Source organism: Mytilus galloprovincialis, chromosome 2, assembly GCF_965363235.1.
Source record: "Mytilus galloprovincialis chromosome 2, xbMytGall1.hap1.1, whole genome shotgun sequence".
Taxonomy (NCBI): domain Eukaryota; kingdom Metazoa; phylum Mollusca; class Bivalvia; order Mytilida; family Mytilidae; genus Mytilus; species Mytilus galloprovincialis.
Genome location: NC_134839.1, coordinates 102,293,703 through 102,315,359, shown reverse-complemented (window position 1 = coordinate 102,315,359; position 21,657 = coordinate 102,293,703). Strand labels below are relative to the sequence as shown.

Sequence of the window (21,657 nt, the reverse complement as noted above, 5' to 3'; positions counted from 1 at the left end):
CATGTATTTTTGCTCAAAATGTGACATATTTAATGTAATTTAACAAAATTCTTATCTGTTATAACTGTAACAACAATGTGTCAGTTCTTACCTACAGAAGTTTACAGACAATATAATTCGTTGGAATAAAGCTAATATAACGTGCAGATAATACCTTAACCTAATTTCATTTCTATATCATATACCTAATCGTTTGATGTTATATGGGGGAAATTTAGGTTTGTGTCTCTAACTGTCTTGTTTTTTATAAGCACAAATACTTTGGTGAACAGCATTGTTTGCAAATATAAATTTTGGAGTTTAGTGTGACGTCCATTTTCACTGAACTAGTACACAATTTTATTTAGGGGCCATCTGAGGACCTCCTCCGTGTGCGGGATTTTCTCGCTGCGTTGAAGACCCATTGGTGACCTTCGGCTGTTGTCGGGTTGTTGTCTCTTTGACATATTCCCTATATCTATTCTCAATTTTAGTACACTTTGTTTATAATATAGAACGCTAGAGATTATAAAATATATAACGCTATAAGATATATATGAAATATAGAAAGCCAGTTACATTTAGAATATAACACTAGATTTATCCACAATATTAAACGCTAGATACATACACATGGATACTATATAGCACTACTGTATGGCTCTTAAATATTAACACAATATTAAATCTCCGAATTTGCGGAGGCAAACTTTTGTTTTTCCCTCGCTAGAATTCGAACTCATGCAATTGGGATATCGAGACAACACCGCCTGCACTGTGTACCTCGATATGTATACATAAATAGCTCAACAAAGCAGGAGTAAATACTGGTATATAATTAATGTATATGTTTGCATTTAAATGAATACAGCTATTCTCAGATTAGAACAAAGTACATTTAAAAAAAAATACAACTCATTCTTAATAGTATGAGGTAGATATCCGGCAAGTTATTTTCAGCTTAAAAGACAATAAAGTTGCGCCTGAAGCATAGTATGTTCATTATTACGATGAAAAGAAATTTCAAGTAATTAAGGAACATTAAGAAACTTATATTTGTACCTCTAAAGAGTCTTAATGAGTTTGAATTGCACGTAACAGCTTAATATACCTATCATAAAACCATTGCTACTATAGTTATATGTATTCCAGTTTATTACGAAATCATTCACATATGCATCTTTGTGAGCAGGATGATATTTTAAGATAAAATGACACAACTAGAATGTTTAATGTTTATAACGGTGAAATATTCAGACGAAAACGATATAACAAGTTTGCACTTTTATTCAGAAGTTTGCATTTTATGTATAAACAAGATACATAAAGTTTCGACATGTTTCTAATAGTTCATGTCTTGTTTTGCTATACATTATTTATTTTTGTAATCAATGTACTTTAACTGTCACCACGCTTGAATGGTGATTTGGTTTTTAATAATTGATCAGCCAATTTTTATTTTAGCTCTGCAGGCCTATGAAAAAATAAAAATATGCCGTTCTGGGTACCATTCATTTGTCAGTTGTCGAAATTATTTCTGAAAAAAAACCAGTTTATTCTTATGTAATCTTTGATATTGTTTTTACATGTGCTTGTTTGTGGTTGTGCTGGTTGTGTTGGTTGTTTTAGCCCAAATATTTCACGTTTGAAGTTTGAAGTAACATTTTTTTTATTTGTTTCTTACAACTTCCCAATGTATGCACGTTAATATAGTTTAATTCATCTCTTTAAGTTCGTACCTTTTTTATTCTATTGCTATATATGCAATTTATAAATAAACGTCAATAGTTAATGAATGCGTTTTTCAAAAATTTAATACCATAAAAAAATTCTTTTCAACCTCAAGAAGGGCAGAAATTAGATATGAAAAGAGTTTACACGACGGTACCAGCTAACTTTTTTTTCAAAAGGACATATGTTCTATTTATAATAGCCTTTTTGATGATTTCACACAATCTTCATTATATTATTCTAGTATATATTGAGATATTTCATATATGTTAAGCGACCTGTTTCAAAGTCTTTAAGAAAGAAGTTATCTTAACAAAATTTTATATTAAACACAAACAGTTTTAAGATCTATGCAAACTGACCTAAGGCAAAAGTAGAAATTGACTTACCTGTTTATTTAAGAGGTTTTTTTCAGAATCCTGCAAATCATCACAAAGTATTAAAATGCAGTTTAATTATAAAGAATATGGTCTGCATACGATGTATCTCCCAGGTAGTAATGGATTATCACTACAACGCTAGGCTACTCGGAATACATTTTCTATTCGTTTCGTCGATCAATACAGTCAGTCTATTTGTCGCAGCAATAACATCGTCATTCACTTCTGTTAGGTAACTACACGTGGTTTTGTTTACTTTTAATCTATTGTCACTTTTACAATGGCTATCAGTAATAAAACACATGTTTAAGTAAGGAACGCATTCACTCTTCGTTTAATTCAACGAAAAAATAGTATTTCGATAATGTGAATGCGTCTACATGGAGTTCTGTTTTTTTTATTCACATTGACATAGCATTATCTTACAAGTGTTTTGATCATCATAGAAAACAAATATACCACAAAATGTATCTATAAATGTGACATGAACTCATGTTTAAAATTATATTTAGGTATTTCATGTTTTTTCGCTTTTGACAAATTTTGACAAAAATTGACAAATTGGAAGATGAAAATAACCACTTTCTTTCGGTGTCGCATTGTTATATCACTGAACTTACAGGCATGAATACTTAATAAAGAATGGGTTATTTCCTTCAGAAAATTTGGTAAACCTCCAAACAGTAAATCGGTTTGAAATCCTACCAGAAGAGCTGGAGAAATGGAATATACGTCAATTAGACAGCAACACAACGATATAATGGGTAAAAGACATCTAGATCGTAAGGTCAACTAACAATCTTCATTATCAGACAAGTTACTTTCAGTATGTTAAACTTCAAATCGTTCCGAGTCTAGACGAATTGTGAATAATTTTACGATATTAGACAACCATTAACATGAATCTATATTTGAGATGGACACTTACATATGTTGTGGTTTTAACTTATTAGCCTATTCCATTTAATTTCGATTAGTGGAACAGTACGTGGTAACTAGAAAAAAGGAACACACTACAAAACCAGTTAAGAAAAAAACATTTACTTGTTGAAGAACAAAATTTTGCCTTCCATCAATTTAATATCGGCGGCTGTACTTCCAACACGATTTAGTTTATCGACTTGTATATTTTATATGTCATTATCATAAAACAATTTAAAAACCAAATGTCTTTTCATTGAGGGAAATGACTTGTTATTAAAGACAGTTATTACATTACATTGTGTTCTACTGTTTATCTGCGAACAAGCGGAGAATATTATTTAAGGATAATTGTAAGCTCAGCTTGGTTTTAATGAATGGTTATTTTTCATGGATGTAAGATATTGAGTTGTAAAATATCGCATCACTTATAAGAATATGCATACCCTTTCGGAGCACCTGGTACCGCCCCTGAGTTTTGGCGGGGTTCGTGTTACTAAGTCTTTTGTGTTTATTGTTATAATTATATATATATGTGATGTTTACTGTTGTTTTTTTTTTAATTATTTTAGTCGGTTTTTTTTTGTGTTTTTGCCATGGCAATGGTATCGACTTATGAGTTTTAATATCACTTTGGTACATTTCGCCTCTCTCATGTCTACCGAGACGAGAGGAAATATGATATTTTTTGAAGAACTACAAATTCATTAGTTTTTTTCTTTTCTCGTAACCACTGACGGCAGTTTTCGCCTTCAAATACGGGTTATCTACTTTGATATCAACTTGATACACAATTGTCTCTTCATTAAAAATTCAAATGCATCAGAGTTTCATTTCTTGATTTTTATTCAGTGACTTTTCCCTGTTGCAAGACTTTGGACAGTAAGACCACATCATGCTACCTATCAAGAACAATATGTTAGAAATCCATTACCACAAATTATTGTCAGTTTTAACTCTCTTATGTTCATCTATTTGAAATATTTATAGCTTCGTAGAGGATCTCAAAGGAATTGCTTACATTAGCTACATGCTTGTAGGGCTATCCATACTCCTCAAGTCTAATCACAAAAACGTTCAATGACTTTTGAATGACCTTTTCTCTTGTTAAAGACAAAGGAATTAACAAATTGAACATGATATACACGACTTAGACATAATGAATGTTTGTATTTCTGTGGTTGTAAATTGAATTTGGTAATACATATTTGATGACATGAGTATCAATAATTTCCGATTATTATTTTATTTCGTCTCAATTTCGGAAGGAACCAAAAAAACAAAAGTCGTAAAAAGTAAGACAACAACTTTGATCAAATAAAAACCAGACCTTAATAAGGAAACTAAATATCGAGTACTAAGAACGACAGAAATCAGGAACTGATTCAGGAGTAACGATAGAGGAAAGTATACGATGTCCCTATTGTGGCACTCGACCGTCGTGTTGAATCTATTGATTAATCGCATTTTTTGATGTCCTTACTAAAATCATATTTAGGCGGCTACAATAGTTGGAACATATATGTGAGCATATACCCTGTAAATTGTTTATTTTAAACTCTTTATAATTTGGATAAATGTTTCACATTGGTATAAACCAAATATGAGAATTTGAGTCAAATCGGTGAACATGAATTTGACAGCTAGTACTCCCTTAAATGTTTAATCGTATATATCTGATATATAAAGTTTTTAATATTCCGAAAGAAAAATCGTGCAGCATTGACAGATTCGACGATATAACTGTGTTAGAATGACATAAATAGCATTTGAGTGTCAAGAATAATGAGGGAAGATCAAAATTAAGCACACATTTCACAAAAATCTCACAAGAGAAAATACTGTATAAACTCATAAGGTAACTTCCGAATGATCGTACGATTTTTTAATAAACAGAGTCACAGTTTTTAATCTTTGACTGAAATTCCATTAAAACATAAGACAGACTCGTGAGTGTTCACTTGTAACTCTGTTGTATTGTGAGTGGTTACACTTCCCCCTTGAGTGAATGTCGTTCGAGTTTATATGGTATTATTCAAAGTGAAATGGCCATATCTAATGATATATACTAGCGTGGGATCCGATTCACACGCACAAAATAAATGTAAATTGAATACGAACAAATGTGATCCAAAAAGCTTGGTAAGAGGAGATGTGTCGCCAATGTCATACATTATAAATTATAAAAGAAGATTTTTAGGTATAATCAGTTTTTTCTATCCCAATATTACGCAGCAGTACGACGGAGGAGAGAAAATGCGATGATAACAACCAAAGAATGAAGGAATCATCAAATAATCACTCCCTGTGTACAAAAAGTTCATAACTTATTTTAAGATAAAAAAAAGTATAAAAATGGATAATGATGAACTGCCTTCAGAATATATATTTCTGATTACAGTGCATTGACAAACATATTCCCAGTGTTGTGCTTAAGAGCAAAAAATGTATGCGTATCTAGTTGCTGTAAAACATATATATCAGGTGACTGTTAAATCCATTAAAGCACGGTCATGGGAAGGATTCTTTATCTCTCAGTATACATACCAATATTTCAACACTTGTTATTAGATTGTCTTATTCTCTTGTGACAAAGTAACGTTGGAACATCCATTATGCAATAAGTTGAAACGACACGTGGATTCTTTTTGTAGATTTGTCCGACCTTATTCATGGTACTGTCGAAATGGTTTACGACTGACAGACTTTTGAGTCAAATGTCTTTAACGATTAGCTTTAACTTAAAGTGCAGTTAACACTATCATAAAGTGCAGTTATTGAATTATAGATATAAACATTGTGAGAGGTAGAAAACCAATATAACTAAGTCATGAAGTCATACATCAAACGATAAATTTCCCAGGACGATATACGTATCATGTTTAGGGGACAAAATAGATCAAAAGACAAACATAAATTAATCTTTTCAATACCAAAACAATAAGAATAAGAAGTTGTCTTTTTCATTTATTAATATGCATTTAACTTGTATAATTTAAAAGACAAATTATGGTCGCTGCATTTACAAAAATACCGAAATTCAAAGAAAATTCGACGGAACGTTCTTTATAAAGTGGCCAAATAAAAAGCTCAACCAAATCAATCGAATGGAAAACAACTTTTAAAAGAAACGATATTTTGAATAGATATTCTAGTCGATGATGATTCTTTTTCGAATCTACTGAAATCTACAAAGAACTCTCAATCGTCTGTAACGTATGCTTCTTGTATTTCCACTTCATTAGGGCATTCATAAAAAAAACCTGACAAGGTAATATACAGTATCATTGGGTTTTTCTCTTGTTTGACTCAATACGTTGCAAAATGTATATCATTGGTACTGTATTTGTGTACCTAAGCCTCCTCTTAAATATAATTATTGGGAAAGTGTGAAGTCAAAATACACAAAGCGTTTTTTCGAGATAGTCAAGAATATGATCTATTGTTGTCACTATAACGGAATTGTATGCCTTTGGCATACAAGTAAGAGGTTATAAAACCAGGTTTTATACTACACAAGGTAATGCCTGTATCAAGTCAGGAATATGACAATTGTTTTCCATTTGTTTGATGTGATTGAGCTTTTCATTGAAATTTTACTATTTTATAAGGGACATTTCGTTTTGAATTTTGAATTAGGTACTTTTGTTTATTTTAATTTTTTCTAAATAAATTCCTAAAGAGATCACTGTCTTTACAAGGTAGCATTTGAACCAAAAGGTATCTAAGATGAAGTTGAAGTAGTCTGCTCTAAAGTTTTTACTATAATTAGTGTGAATATCCCTTTAGTATATTCCGCCTCTCTTTTTTAACATACTCTTTAAACCATCGTACTTTTAGTGGAAATATGTATTTGAAAACAGCAATAGGACTTTTCTATTTATTGACATATCAAAATTCATCACAGACATAGACCGCAACCTATTTAAAAAAATCAAACAAAGATACAAATATAGGTTAAATATACAGTATAGAAAAACATGATTATATATACTCTTTACCAATAAAGTACAACTTAAGTAAAATATAAATACTAAAGTATACAAAATGAAACCAACACTATAAAACCTCATAGATCCAACCTCATCAGGGACACGAGAAGCTAAAAATCCGTAATGTGGAGGCACAAATACATTCAAAGTAACGTAAATAGTACAAATACACAAACGTTGTAAAGTAAATAAACGATGAATAACGTCTATTGAATATTCGTCTAGTTTGATCTAATAATAGATACAGATACATTTCGTTGAACTTTTTGACAAAAAGGACGAGACGTTCTTTGACAAAATAAACGCTTATTTTATTTACTTATTTGTTTTTTCTAGCAGTTTCTAGTTAATAGATAACGTATAAGTGTAGAAATGAATAATCCATACGTGTGAAGTTGAATATTGCTACTCAGATGAGGAAATTTTAAAAATTTTAAAAATTAAAATTGTCTCCTTTACTATAGACACTAATACTTAGATGAAAGCTATAGTCAAATCAAAGCAAGAGGTTCTTTAATCTCTATAATTATGGGATCCAATAATACCAAAAAAAAAATGGATTGCTAATGGAAAGAATATCATCAATATAAACTATCAGAATTAAATCTAGCTTCTGTAATCTTTTTTTGTTTTTACAAGTGGCTGAAGGAACTTTCATTAAAATGAGAAAAATTGGAAAGGTTGATGCCGACAACCTGCTTGAAAATTCTACCTCCAAATTTAGCAAATATGTTGTTAATGAGAAACTACAGATTACCTATTGCTTTTCTACGCTGTAGCATGTTTTATAATCGGGTTCTTTATAGAATATGCCAAACTATATCCCAAAACGATCAATAATTTCTGTAGGCTGTCTTATAAAATATTTTATGTGATAAGCAGGTGAATACAAAAGAAAAGTTTGATGTTTTGAGTCCAAAGTCAGAATAGATAACAAATGAAACTAAGCAAAATGACAATGGTAATAAATTAACAAAGGACTATTAGCAGTTACTGACATGCCAGCTTTAGACCTCAATAAAACTGATTGAAAGATTATGTCTTCATCATATGAAAAGAAAGGTCATAAATTAACAAAGGACTACTAGCAGTTACTGACATGCCAGCTTTAGACCTCAATAAAACTGATTGAAAGATTATGTCTTCATTATATGAAAAGAAAGATAATAAATTAACAAAGGACTACTAGCAGTTACTGACATACCAGGTCCAGACCTCAATAAAACTGATTGAAAGATTATGTCTTCATCATATGAAAAGAAAGGTAATAAATTAACAAAGGACTACTAGCAGTTACTGACATGCCAGCTTTAGACCTCAATAAAACTGATTGAAAGATTATGTCTTCATCATATGAAAAGAAAGTACGATCCCTCCCATCACAAAATATATGAGAAGAACATGTCATGCCAAAAACTGGTTTCAGAATAAATGTGTTTATCTCCGACGTATAAGATGCCTGCATGTTGATTTTATATTTTCGAATGATGTCCTTGTACCGAAGATAAAATTAAGTAAATGTTTTGACTAGTTTGTGATTTTCAAAACCCTTGTGTAATAATTTTTCAGTATTACAGAGATTTCTTTCGCTGAAATCATATAGGTTGTTAAATACACGAGCGAATCGAACAGGTTGAGATATATAAATACCATAAGATGGTGACAAGGAAACGACACTATCTAAAAATTGATAATCAGCAATAGGAAATAAAAAATCATCTCGTAAATTTTGGGGGTATTAAGCTTCCCGTTCAAGAGATAGATATCAAGATACAGGAAAGGGCAGTATTCATTGTTAGTATTCGCTTTAATTAAAGTCAGTTTGGCAGGATAAATATCCTTAGTGTACTTACTGCATGAAGTTGTCATTATTCATAGACAATATATCATCTAAATATCTGATTAGTTATCAAAGATACCAGGATAATAATTTAATACGCCAGACGTGCGTTTCGTCTAAATAAGACTCATTAGTGCCGCTCAGATAAAAATAGTTATAAAGCCAAACATGTACAAAATTGAAGAGCATTGAGGACCCAAAATTCCAAAAGGTTGTGCCAAATATGGCTAAGGTAATCTATGCCTGGGATAAGAAAATCCTTAGTTTTTCAAAAAAAAAAATCAAAGTTTTGTAAACAGGTGTTATTAGATTTTTGAATCACATATTGTTTCGATGGGTCTTTGCTGACTTTAGTCGTAAATTGTTACTCTTAACAATACAGAAACAGGTCCGCAATAAGTGGTGCACAGTTAATCCCAATGGAAATTCCGGTAACCTGAACGGAATCTCCATATCGAACAAAAATGTTGTCTAGTAAAAATTCAAGGGCAGTTATAAATATATTCCATATTTTGTGACAACCCCTATAACAAAGTGAAAGATAAAACATAATATTATTTTTAAATCAATAAAATACATTTTTTCGTAATCAGTTTTTCCTTGACTATGTTGTTTGAGATCATGGGCGTTTTAATGATAAGATTTTCTTTATGTTTATCGATTGTTACAGATAAAATATTTAGCTAATAATGCATTATTTTCACCGTAAATCTACTTGATTGAACATAAAACAAATTTCCAGAAAAAAAACTATAAAGAACGCTTCTAAAATCCAAAAGACAAGATTTTCGTGAAGTGAATTTAACACTCATTTATAAGCATTTCGATCTTACACGCCTTTTAGATTTACACTGTCTTAAACATAAAAATAAGAATAAAAAAATGTATTTTTCAAATTAAAATGCGTTATTATCAACAAAGTGAAAAATGAAATAGACTACTTTTTCATTGTGCAATACTGTGATATTGCTTTACGTTCTGCCTTGATGCTAAAACATATATCCAGTAACAAATATATTGCGAAAAAATAATTGGAATCATAGTATTTAGTTGTAGTTTAGCGACACAAATAAAACGTGTATGAGTTCTTCTTACCTTTCTTGTTTTAACAGGTTGCAAAGAGAGTGTAGTATCATGCAAAATCTATTAAGTACTAAGATGTTAAAAACCATGGAAGAACATGTAGTAATTGGTAAAAGAAAAAACAAATGTTTTAATATTGAACCAAGAAACATTGACGATATTTCCTTATCAGCTGATTGTATTGATGGAATGCTTATCTTAATTAAACATATTTCCATTTAAAAATTTGGTCCCCGTTAAATATATATTAATATACATATAGCTAATTACATTGTGGATGTTTTATAAAGCTTTGTACATTTTAATATGGATAAACATTCTACGAAAGGACTATTGTCCTCATATAGTCTGACAAGTATGCTTCGAACGGCTTCCGTTTTGTAGGTTGGTTCCTTTATCAGTGATATATTGGAATAAAGATTATTCATGTGCACATGTTTTTCCTTCCCCTACAATACTATGTCATAAACATTTAAATGATTTCGTCATCTTCCGTGTCGTGTGCTATACTTACATGATTGAATTGTTTTCTATGTAATTTGAATAAAATTTATGCAACAATATTTTAAGTTGGAAGCCTCCGGGAAATAAATAATTGTATTTTTGTAATTCAAGTGAATAACATGATTTCATAGGTATATTACATGACGTGGTATTAATTCCGGTAGAGCCTTATTCTTATTCATTGTAAACATATAAGAAATCCTGTAGGATTTGGTTCAGGAAAACGATTAGTTTCGGAACACCGCTTCATTCAACAGTTCCGGTGTATTTTGGTATTCCAAAAATAAAGTGCTTTGTAAAAACTGCATACAATTATAGTTCTCGTGATATTTCTCGCCGTATAGATGTACAAAACACATTAACTTGCTCGGTAAATTTAATAATCCTAGGTAAAGGGCGAGATAGAAAATATTCACATATATCTATAAAGTTACAGGTTTTTCCATCGATCATTATAACTTTTATACCAATGTGTGTCTCGAATATAATCCTGTTAAAACAATATTTACGACACAGAATAAAGAGGATATCGAAAGACACATTAAGCAAAACATGCAAACGGTACAAACATACAGGCTATGTACAACACAGTTCTGCTAGTAAACATGTACTCACGCTGTCTGATAAACGAGAAAATGAAATATCTTGTACAATTCAACCAAATGCTGTTGGTGATAAATTTTAACGTAACAAAATTATTAAAAATTAATGCTCTTCAAATTTAAATTCCTCTGACAAATGATTTTTATGAGATATATATGTATCTTCACTGTTTTATCAAAACATAAAATGTATATTTTATCCATAAAAATATTGTGAAGCTGTAGACAAATTTAGAAATTCCATCTCTACCTTGAAAGAAACACAAAGATTCATAACTTTTAGCAGACATGCAATTGACATAGGGTATCAACAGTAATAGTCTAGCATATGAAATGAACCCCAAAACAGCTTTGGAAATTCAAAGATCACATTACAGGTCAACATGATTATGAGTTTGATCATTATAATTTAATTACATAACTTGACATTAATTTCTTCACCGCATATTAGGCCATGACGAATGCTTGGAAATCATTGCTGCTCATTATCCTGTTTAAAAAGGCGAGAATTACAATCCATTTTATTTTTTTCGATCAAGCAAATCACAATAAAGAAATTCTTACTATGTTAAAGAAACACAAAACTAGATGATCTAAGTAAAATCACAGCTAAAAAACAAGTTCAAATGTAAACTAATGAATAAGAAAGAGGTGAAAGACACCAGATTGATATTCAAACCAAATGTAGAAAATTAACTGAAAAGGCCATGCCAAAAAAGAAAAAGATCAACAGACAAACGATAGTACACAACACACAATATAGACAAACTAAAGACTGAGATATCAGGTGTTTCATAAGGGTAAGTATATCCTGCTTCAAATGTGGCACCTGTGTTGCTCATGACAGTAAAACCCGGTAATCAGTCTAATTCGATAATTCTTATATAAATAAACTATTATTCTAAAACTTTAATACCAATCAGTATGCGTCTACAGTTAGGCCGTATAGCCGAATTTAAAAACATTTGAATACAGGTGTAACAACGGTACACCAATGAAAAACAATCCAAATATTTTAGTCAGTGTACATGTAGTGGATTAAATACTTAACAGTACAATTTAATAACAGAATCAATGACAGAGTGAAAACATTTAGTTATCTCATTGTCAATTATATCACATCATTTTTTGTTTAGATTTTTTTTTTATTTAAAAAGATTTACTGTTTTTGCTTTTAATTTAATTTTTTTTTTTGGCAGTTCAGTGATTCTGTTATTCCTGTGGTTACTTCTTAAAGTTGATGTGTTTTCGTCAGTTTTGGTTTGTGACCTACATTTGTTTTTGCTTCATCGACTTATGACTATTGAACAGCGTTATAAATGTTGTCTTTATTTGCAGATTATTTTTTAGTCCGGCAACTTGATTAAAATTGAGTTACCGTATTTCCCTAATAAAAATTTATTTTTATGAAGTGTCATTTGCAATCTTCATCATATCCACTATGTTATATATATATAATCTGCTGCATGTCTTTTTATTGTTCCACTTGTTATTGAAACTATGTATTGAAAGGATGAGTACCAGGAAAATATGAATAACAATCCTCAAAACAGCATTCTGATTGACATAAATCATTCAAAAGTAACTGTTGCACTTAAAATACATATGTTATCAATGTTAAGCACGCACAAAAAGCTTTTATTATTCGTTTCCCAGGTTCTTAGTTCATTGTTCTTGAAGTGGTTATACTTTTTCATAATTAAAACAATTGCATCTTTAGCCAGTAATTGCCTTTTTACAATAATTCACTCGTCAAAAAACGAAAGCATATAATTAAGTGTGAATTACATGGTGATAGGTTTAATTGGGAATGTTATGAATTTGGAAAATATCAGTAGGATGGTAATATTGTAATTATCATCTGTTATATGACTGGCAACTGATGTTTTTTGTATTCTGTCTTATTTTGAAAACAAAACTTAAAATTAAAAAGAATTACCTCAATTGAATCAAAACAACAATGTCAAAGATATCGTTTTGCATATTTAAATGAAAAAATCTAACGAATTGTTAAGCAATCTTCGTCCTTTCCATACATTCTGCTTAAGGCAATCAATTCATTCCAGGGAATTTATTTATAGGATAACTGTGTGAAGAATCAAGATTAATCTTTTAGCAAAATAACATAAGTAACAAACATCACAAAAGTGATTCTAAAAGTTCAAAGTTAAAAGTCAAAATAAAAAGTATATTGATTGTACAATCGTAATATGTAATTGAACAAGACATATATACCAGGCTTTAAGTGGTGTATGTACTGGACGTGCGTTTTGTCTTACAAAGACTCACCAGTGACGCTCTATTCATAAAAGTCATATAAAGTACGAAGACGAAAAGCACTGTACCAAATACAGCTAAGGTAATCTAGTCATTGGGTAGTAAATTTGCCAAATACAGCTAAGGTAATCTAGTCATGGGGTGGTAGATTTGCCAAATACAGCTAAGGTAATCTAGTCATGGGGTGGTAGATTTGCCAAATACAGCTAAGGTAATCTAGTCATGGGGTGGTAGATTTGCCAAATACAGCTAAGGTAATCTAGTCATGGGGTGGTAGATTTGACAAATACAGCTAAGGTAATCTAGTCATGGGGTGGTAGATTTGCCAAATACAGCTAAGGTAATCTAGTCATGGGGTGGTAGATTTGCCAAATACAGCTAAGGTAATCTAGTCATGGGGTGGTAGATTTGCCAAATACAGCTAAGGTAATCTAGTCATGGGGTGGTAGATTTGCCAAATACAGCTAAGGTAATCTAGTCATGGTGTAGTAGATTTGCCAAATACAGCTAAGGTAATCTAGTCATTGGGTAGTAAATTTGCCAAATACAGCTAAGGTAATCTAGTCATGGTGTAGTAGATTTGCCAAATACAGCTAAGGTAATCTAGTCATGGGGTGGTAGATTTGCCAAATACAGCTAAGTTAATCTAGTCATGGGGTGGTAGATTTGCCAAATACAGCTTAGGTAATTAGTCATGGGGTGGTAGATTTGCCAAATACAGCTTATCTAGTCATGGAATGGTAGATTTGCCAAATACAGCTAAGGTAATCTAGTCATGGGGTGGTAGACAAAAGAGATTTGGAAAAAATAAAAATTCTGTAAAACAAATCTAATTATAACTATCAATGATAGCTAATTATAGCTAAGGTAATCTAGTCATGGGGTGGTATATTTGCCAAATACAGCTAAGGGGTAGTAGATTTGTCAAATACAGCTAAGGTAATCTATTCATGGTGTAGTAGATTTGCCAAATACAGCTAGGGTAATCTAGTCATGGGGTGGTAGATTTGCCAAATACAGCTAAGGTAATCTAGTCATGGGGTAGTAGATTTGCCAAATACAGCTAAGTTAATCTAGTCATGGGTTAGTAGATTTGCCAAATACAGCTAAGGTAATCTAGTCATGGGGTGGTAGATTTGCCAAATACAGCTAAGGTAATCTAGTCATTGGGTAATAGATTTGCCAAATACAGCTAAGGTAATCTAGTCATGGGGTGGTAGATTTGCCAAATACAGCTAAGGTAATCTAGTCATGGTGTAGTAGATTTGCCAAATACAGCTAAGGTAATCTAGTCATTGGGTAGTAGATTTGCCAAATACAGCTAAGGTTATCTAGTCATGGTGTAGTAGATTTGCCAAATACAGCTAAGGTAATCTAGTCATTGGGTAGTAGATTTGCCAAATACAGCTAAGGTTATCTAGTCATGGTGTAGTAGATTTGCCAAATACAGCTAAGGTAATCTAGTCATTGGGTAGTAAATTTGCCAAATACAGCTAAGGTAATCTAGTCATTGGGTAGTAGATTTGCCAAATACAGCTAAGGTTATCTAGTCATGGTGTAGTAGATTTGCCAAATACAGCTAAGGTAATCTAGTCATTGGGTAATAGATTTGCCAAATACAGCTAAGGTAATCTAGTCATGGGGTGGTAGACAAAAGGGATTTGGAAAAAATAAAAATTCTGTAAAACAAATCTAATTATAACTATCAATGATAGCTAATTATAGCTAAGGTAATCTAGTCATGGGGTGGTATATTTGCCAAATACAGCTAAGGGGTAGTAGATTTGTCAAATACAGCTAAGGTAATCTATTCATGGTGTAGTAGATTTGCCAAATACAGCTAGGGTAATCTAGTCATGGGGTGGTAGATTTGCCAAATACAGCTAAGGTAATCTAGTCATGGGGTAGTAGATTTGCCAAATACAGCTAAGTTAATCTAGTCATGGGGTGGTAGATTTGCCAAATACAGCTTAGGTAATCTAGTCATGGGGTGGTAGATTTGCCAAATACAGCTTATCTAGTCATGGAATGGTAGATTTGCCAAATACAGCTAAGGTAATCTAGTCATGGGGTGGTAGACAAAAGAGATTTGGAAAAAATAAAAATTCTGTAAAACAAATCTAATTATAACTATCAATGATAGCTAATTATAGCTAAGGTAATCTAGTCATGGGGTGGTATATTTGCCAAATACAGCTAAGGGGTAGTAGATTTGTCAAATACAGCTAAGGTAATCTATTCATGGTGTAGTAGATTTGCCAAATACAGCTAGGGTAATCTAGTCATGGGGTGGTAGATTTGCCAAATACAGCTAAGGTAATCTAGTCATGGGGTAGTAGATTTGCCAAATACAGCTAAGTTAATCTAGTCATGGGTTAGTAGATTTGCCAAATACAGCTAAGGTAATCTAGTCATGGAATGGTAGATTTTCCAAATACAGCTAAGGTAATCTAGTTATGGGGTGGTAGACAAAAGGGATTTGGAAAAAATAAAAATTCTGTAAAACAAATATAATTATAACTATCAATGATAATGCATCTAAATCTGTAAAACAAATCTAATTATAACTTCCAATGATAATGCATCTAAATCTGTTAAACAAATCCAATTATAACTATCAATGATAATGCATCTAAATCTGTTAAACAAATCCAATTATAACTATTAATGATAATGCATCTAAATCTGTTAAACAAATCCAATTATAACTACCAATGATAATGCATCTAAATCTGTTAAACAAATCCAATTATAACTATCAATGATAATGCATCTAAATCTGTTAAACAAATCCAATTATAACTATCAATGATAATGCATCTAAATCTGTTAAACAAATCCAATTATAACTATCAATGATAATGCATCTAAATCTGTTAAACAAATCCAATTATAACTATCAATGATAATGCATCTAAATCTGTTAAAAAATTTAATTATAACTATCAATGATAATGCATCTATACAAAGTGCTGATTAAGGGGCTCGTTATCAAAGTCTTTGTAAATTGTATCAACTATTGGTTTTGTATATTCTATATTTTTCTATATTTCTATCTGGCATTCTGTTCTAAAGAAGTACCATACAGATATCTAGTACCTACTTATATATAGTAGGGATATCAACTCGGTGAGGAATTACTAATCCAATAATCGTTGGCTTTACCGAACGATATTCGAGTACACTCTCGGGAAAATATCTTAAAAAAAAGGAACGCACCCTTTTTACGTGTTGTCGGATGTAAAGTCCTTAACATGATTACTTAACTAGTTAATATTCACCGGAATTAAAAAAAACATATTCAATAGCTCATTTACTACATGTATTAATTAGGATAACAATATTCATTTTTTTTTAATTTAACGACTATTGAAAAGTTTATAAAGTCAAACCAGATCAAACAACAGCATGACACGATTTACCGAACTGAACAAAGAAATAACACGACGGGTGCCGTATAAGGTGCAGGAAATGCTTACCCTTCCGGAGCACCTGATTTCACTCCCAGTTTTTAGTGGAGTTCGTGTTGTTTCTTATTTATCATTTATAACTGTATTTTTTTAAATTTAACAACTATGGAAAATGTTTACAAAGTCAAACCAGATCAAACAACAGCATGAGACGATTTTGTTCTTATTTGGAATAATATCTTCATTGCAACTTTTTCTGACTAGAACCGTTTCAACTAAACTCAACGAAAATAATTGCTCTGAGAGCAGGTCTCATTAAAAAGCAATTTTATCTAAAACAAAACAAAAAAGCAACAACATTTTAACCGGAAACCGATTACTCGAGTATCATACTGGTATTTAATACTTGCTTCTACCGAGCAATACTAGAGTACTCGTTGGTATCCATAATAAATAGCCTATATTTTTTCGTAATACAAATTGTTATTGTAAATAAAAGTAGCAATAGTATACCGGTGTTCAAAAGTCATAAATCTATACAGGAAAAACAAATTCGGGTTACAAACTAAACCCGTGAACTATTAAAGGGAAACAAAGGAACAACAGAAACAATTAAGTGCAAAACAATCAAATGCCAACAATTATAGAAACGAACTATATGATACCAACTGTCATATTCCTAATTTGGTAATTTTGGACATTTCAAAGAAAAAAATGGTGGGTTGAATGGAGTTAATGTAACATTATGATTGATTGAATTTAGCCAAATCAGTTACTTACACAGGTGAATATTTCATATGTGTCTCTCTTCTCACCTGTCGGTTCGGATATCAGCCTGCAGTGTAAACGAATATCTGTAGAACATAGTTGGCATTGTGTATAAATTTTGAATAATTGAATAACGATAAAAAAAAAAATTTAAAAAAAAACATAGTTGGCATTAATTTTGTCCTGCACCCAGCACAAACCAAACGTAAAAACTCGGCATAATTTGTCATATGACATATTTAGAATAACTGTTTAGTGCTTTTAAATATCAGCTGTATTATTAAGAGGCTTAGAAACCGATGTAACGCAAGGTTCAGTGAGATATAACTCCTGTTTCAAGCCGACTTAAATACTTAGACACTTTAAAATTATTGCAATTAATTTTCGAATATTTAATTTTTGCTTTGGAAGACAGAAAACTCACATTTATTGCATTTATTTTCGATGTAAATTACTTTGACACCACCATAGTCATGTTTAAAACAAATTCACACAATGAACTAATGACAAGATGATGATAGCTGATTAAGTTAAATAAGTTGACATGTTATAATAAATAATTATTAACTTTGAGCAATAATACATTTCATCAGTTTAAATTAATAACAAAACATTGAAGACAAAGGTGTTATTTTTTACCTACGCTTTAGAATTTCGAATTGTCAATCCATTCACTGATTGTTGACACTTATTTTGTATGTTAAAAAAAAACACACACACACAATCAACTGATGGCCGGTACACCGAAAAGCATATTTTTAACAATATAACTTTGCTCAAAGTTAACAAGTATTTATTAAAACATAATAACTACTAGTAATTTCAACTGTTCAAAGAAATAATAAAATATTTGAGACAAACGTGTTTGATTTGTCCTGCGCATTAGAATTGCGAATTGTCAGTGCATTCACTTATTATTGACATTGTTGCATGATTGATTTGTGTGATCCATATTTACAAGATTGGCGATATAGAAAATGAAGTTAGTCCTGCTATCTATGAGCAGAAGTCGGGTTGCAGATCGGAGACTTGAACATTCACAGAAAAAGAATTACTCCGGTTGAAATACAGGTAATGTGAAGAAAGTTCATTCAACACTTGTCAACAGCAATACACAAAAATAATCAAGCAGTGTGTGGAGTTTTTAAAGCAATATATGTATAGTATACAAATACAGGCTAACGATATTTGTTGGACTGTTATTGTATGATAAGACACCCAATTGCAGGGTAAATTTGTACTTAATTTATTTAATCTTGGTGAATGTTAGAAAGAACACTATTTTATGTAATTCTGTGTGGTTTGTGCTGATCATTTTGTTTGTTTTGTTTGTAGTGTTTTGTAGCTTGTCTTATCGTCGTTTTTATGTTGGCCATAACATTGTCTGATTTTCTTCGATTTACATTTTTCTTGTACACTTGCTATCTTTATCTTAGAATATTTGTATTCATTTGGAAGTTTACATCCTTATTGCACAGCTTTCTGTTCTGAATTAACACTCAATGGAAGATTACATCCTTATTGCACAGCTTTCTGTCATTTGGAAGTTTACATCCTTATTGCACAGCTTTCTGTCATTTGGAAGTTTACATCCTTATTGCACAGCTTTCTGTCATTTGGAAGATTACATCCTTATTGCACAGCTTTCTGTCATTTGGAAGTTTACATCCTTATTGCACAGCTTTCTGTCATTTGGAAGTTTACATCCTTATTGCTCAGCTTTCTGTCATTTGGAAGTTTACATCCTTATTGCACAGCTTTCTGTTCTGTGTATTCATTTGGAAGTTTACATCCTTATTGCTCAGCTTTCTGTTCTGAATTAACACTTGGAAGTTTACATCCTTATTGCTCAGCTTTCTGTCATTTGGAAGTTTACATCATTATTGCACAGCTTTCTGTTCTGAATTAACACTTGGAAGTTTACATCCTTATTGCACAGCTTTCTGTCATTTGGAAGTTTACATCCTTATTGCTCAGCTTTCTGTCATTTGGAAGTTTACATCCTTATTGCTCAGCTTTCTGTTCTGAATTAACACTTGGAAGTTTACATCCTTATTGCTCAGCTTTCTGTCATTTGGAAGTTTACATCCTTATTGCTCAGCTTTCTGTTCTGAATTAACACTTGGAAGTTTACATCCTTATTGCTCAGCTTTCTGTCATTTGGAAGTTTACATCCTTATTGCACAGCTTTCTGTCATTTGGAAGTTTACATCCTTATTGCTCAGCTTTCTGTTCTGAATTAACACTTGGAAGTTTACATCCTTATTGCTCAGCTTTCTGTCATTTGGAAGTTTACATCCTTATTGCTCAGCTTTCTGTTCTGAATTAACACTTGGAAGTTTACATCCTTATTGCTCAGCTTTCTGTCATTTGGAAGTTTACATCCTTATTGCACAGCTTTCTGTCATTTGGAAGTTTACATCCTTATTGCTCAGCTTTCTGTCATTTGGAAGTTTACATCCTTATTGCTCAGCTTTCTGTCATTTGGAAGTTTACATCCTTATTGCTCAGCTTTCTGTCATTTGGAAGTTTACATCCTTATTGCACAGCTTTCTGTTCTGAATTAACACTTGGAAGTTTACATCCTTATTGCACAGCTTTCTGTTCTGAATTAACACTCAAAATTACATTATGATTGAAAATAAACCAAATGGCAATAAACGTTTCATTTAGTAACATTCGCCATGACATATACCGTGAAAGAGAATGAAATAAAATGTCATAATCCTGTAGGTTACGATCCCTTTATCAATAAACGCAATTCACTGTCCAGAAAAAACAAACGTTGAACATATGGCCGATGATAAGGAGATTAAATTGATGCTTAGCCTTATGAATAAACAACTTAAGTATACATTTAGAAAGAGTTTGTTATCTTTTCTCATAATTTATATCTGAGTATATCAACCAATATATATACAAGCCTAATTTGAAAACTACGTTCAAACCTATGGATAAAAACCGTAATTTTAATACGTGTGCATGTAAAAAAAAAAATTGTTGTAGAAGGGTCTAAATACAGTACAAACAACATTTTCCAAAAAGACAAAAAAAGTGAAAAAGTATATTTAAACAAAACGCATTTGACTGACAGGTCGAACAACTGATGTCCTTTAACCCTACTGACTGCCATTGGCGATTGCCAAATAAAATTGATCACAAGATGCAACAAAATGGATCTTAATATAGATTTAATACTAAACAGAAAACAATAAACTTGTGGCCAAGATGTTATGCCACAAACATAAGGTGTAAATATTTTTTTGTGTACACCAGATCTGGATTTCGACAATAAATGTCTCTTCAGTGATGTTAGGGATCGAAACGGTATTTGGAAGGCCATAAAACGTACCCTAAATTTAAAATAGACTCTTGAATTTTAAGAGTCAATATAGAATGAACGGATCATATAAACCGGAGGGAAAACATATAGAATCCACAACGAAAAAACTATAAACAAGTCTTAATTGAAAACTTCGTTCAAACCTATGATTGCGTTGGATAAAACCCGCAATTTTTATACGTGTGCATGTAAAAAACAAATGTCGTTGTAGAAGGGTCTTAATACAGCAAAAACAACATTTTCCAAAAGACCAAAAAAGTGAAAAAGTATATTTAAACAAAACGCATTTGACTAATATATATATATGTGTGTAATTTATATCTAAGTATATCAACCAATATATATATATATAAATGTGTAAACAATTATGACTTTAACGGCTATTTACTATTTCGATGTATATTTTCTTATTCAGATCTATTATAAAGATATAGATGGAGTATATACACTCAAAAATGAGTCCACTCCTTGACGGGAAGATAGATAGAAAATAACCGAAGGAAATAAAAAGGAACATGTACATGTACGCATAGGTGTTTTAAAATTAAAAAAAAAGAGAAAATTTCAGCATGTTTTAGTGGCTAGCTGATGGTATGTAAGTAGTCTGTCTTTAAATTTGTCTATTTATTACCAATTTTTGATATTCTGTTAGTTTGTTTTTAATGTTGATGTCGACGGTATTTTAGTGCTTTATTTTAAATAATTGACGTATTACTTGTTATTTGGTGTTTGGTGCGATGGTGAATTGTGTATGATACAAGTGTGAATGATGCAAGAAGTAATCGTGAATTGTGTTATTTTTTATAAATAATAAGTGAATGATGTGT

The 21,657-nt window shown here is 31.3% G+C and overlaps 1 protein-coding gene across 1 annotated transcript in view; it reads right to left on the bottom strand.

Annotated features, from left to right (window-relative positions):
• The window catches only part of LOC143065178 (5-hydroxytryptamine receptor-like), a 63,414-nt gene extending 61,116 nt beyond the window's left edge, over nucleotides 1–2,298 (bottom strand). Inside the window, exon 1 of the mRNA XM_076238593.1 lies at nucleotides 2,100–2,298. The gene's annotated coding sequence lies outside the window, so the exon portion shown is untranslated. The remainder of the gene's footprint in view (nucleotides 1–2,099) is intronic.
• Nucleotides 2,299–21,657: the final 19,359 nt, after the last annotated feature.